Source organism: Schistocerca americana, unplaced genomic scaffold (genome assembly GCF_021461395.2).
Source record: "Schistocerca americana isolate TAMUIC-IGC-003095 unplaced genomic scaffold, iqSchAmer2.1 HiC_scaffold_22, whole genome shotgun sequence".
In the NCBI taxonomy this organism is placed as follows: Eukaryota; Metazoa; Arthropoda; class Insecta; order Orthoptera; family Acrididae; genus Schistocerca; species Schistocerca americana.
In genome coordinates this window covers 4,232,482-4,235,163 of record NW_025725928.1, presented here as the reverse complement: position 1 = coordinate 4,235,163, position 2,682 = coordinate 4,232,482, and positions in this window count along the sequence as shown.

Here is a 2,682-nt window from a genome sequence, read left to right as displayed (position 1 = left end):
AAATACAGAAATTGCATAGGAACTGAATAGAAAAGGCACGATGCCGACTTAAGTACATGAAGATTGACTCTTCTTACTGACTGTTTTAAACCATTCCTGTGACACTAGTTATAGATTCGATGCTTTACTTCAGGTTTACTGTATCCCTGTGACCTTCGTATTGACGATGAAACACAGAAATTGCATCGGAATTATATACAAAAGGCAAAATGCCGACTTCAGTACAAGAAGACTGACTCTTTTTCTGTCTATGTTTTGAACCATTCCTGTGACACTAGATATAGATTTCGATGCTTTATTTCAGGTTTCCTGTATCCCTTGGATCTTCTTATTGACGATGGAACACAGATAGTGCATCGGAAATAAATAGAAGAGGCACGATGCCGACTTAAGTACAAGAAGGCTGACACTCCCTACTGTCTATGTTTTGAACCATTCCTGTGACACTAGTTAGAGATTCCGATGCTTCACTTCAGGTTAACAGTATCCCTCTGACCTTCTTATTGACGATGAAACACACTAATTGCATCGGAATTAAATTGAAAATGGCACAATGTCAACTTAAGTACAAAAAGACTGACGCTTCTTACAGTCTATGTTTTGAACCATTCCTGTGACGCTAGTTACAGATTCCGATGCTTCACCTCAGGTTCACTGTATCCCTCTGACCTTCTTATTGAAGATGAAATACAGAATTTGCATCGGACATAAATAGAAAAGGCACAATGCCGTCTTAAGTACAAGCAGACTGACTCTTCTTAGTGTCTATGTTTGAACCATTCCTGTGACGCTAGTTACAGATTCCGATGCTTCACATCAGGTTGACTGTATCCCTCGGACCTTCTTATTGACGATGAAACACAGAAATTGGATCGGAATTAAATACAAAAGGCACAATGCCGGCTTAAGTACAAGAAGACTGACTCTTCTTACTGACTGTTTGAACCATTCCTGTGACCCTAGTTATAGATTCCGATGCTTCACTTCAGGTTTACTGTATCCCTCTGACCTTCTTATTGACGATGAAACACAGAAATTGGATCGGAATTAAATACAAAAGGCACAATGCCGGCTTAAGTACAAGAAGACTGACTCTTCTTACTGTCTATGTTTTGAACCAATCCTGTGACACTAGTTATTGATTCCGATGCTTCACTTCAGGTTTACTGTATCCCATGGACCTTCTTATTGACGATGAAAGAGAGAAATTGCATCGGAATTAAAAACAAAAAGCACAATGCCGACTTAAGTACAAGAAAACTGACCCTTCTTACTGTCTATGTTTGAACCATTCCTGTGACACTAGTTATAGATTCCGATGCTTCACTTCAGGTTTACTGTATCACTCTGACCTTCTTATTGACGATGAAACACAGAAATTGCATCAGAATTAAATAGAAAAGGCACAATGCCGACTTAAGTACAAGAAGACTGACTCTTCCTACTGTCTATGTTTTGAACCATTCCTGTGACACTAGTTATAGATTCCGATGCTTCACTTCAGGTTTACTGTATCCCTCTGACCTTCTTTTTGATTATGAAACACAGAAATTGCATCGGAATTAAATAGAAAAGGCACAATGCCGACTTAAGTACAAGAAGACTGACTCGTCCTACTGTCTACTTTTTGAACCATTCCTGTGACACTAGTTATATATTCCGATGCTTCACTTCAGGTTTACTGTATCCCTCTGACTTTATTTTTGACGATGAAACACAGAAATTGCATCGTAATTAAATAGAAAAGGCAGAGTGCCGACTTAAGTACATGTAGAATGCATCTTCCTACTGTCTATGTTTTGAACCATTCCTGTGACACTAGTTATAGTTTCCGATGCTTCATTTCAGGTTTACTGTATCCCTTGGAGCTTCTTATTGACGATGGAACACAGATAGTGCATCGGAAATAAATAGAAGAGGCACAATGCCGATTTAAGTACAAGAAGGCTGACTCTCACTACTGCCTATGTTTTGAACCATTCCTGTGACACTAGTTATAGATTCCGATGCTTCGCTTCGGGTTTACTGTATCCCTCTGACCTTCTTTTTGACTATGAAAAACAGAAATTGCATCGGAATTAAATAGAGAAGTCACAATGCCGACTTAAGTACAAGAAGACTGACTCGTCCTACTGTCTATGTTTTGAACCATTCCTGTGACACTAGTTATAGATTCCGATGCTTCACTTTAGGTTTACTGTATCCCTCTGACCCTATTTTTGACGATTAAACACAGAAATTGCATCGCAATTAAATACAAAAAGCACAATGCCCGTGACGCTAGTTACAGATTCCGATGCTTCACCTCAGGTTCACTGTATCCCTCTGACCTTCTTATTGAAGATGAAATACAGAATTTGCATCGGACATAAATAGAAAAGGCACAATGCCGTCTTAAGTACAAGCAGACTGACTCTTCTTAGTGTCTATGTTTGAACCATTCGTGTGACGCTAGTTACAGATTCCGATGCTTCACATCAGGTTGACTGTATCCCTTGGACCTTCTTATTGACGATGAAACACAGAAATTTCATCGGAATAAAATACATAAGGCACAATGCCGACTAAAGTACAAGAAGACTGACTCTTCTTACCGACTATGTTTTGAACCATTCCTGTGACACTAGTTATAGATTCCGATGCTTCACTTCAGGTTTACTGTTTCCCTCTGACCTTCATATT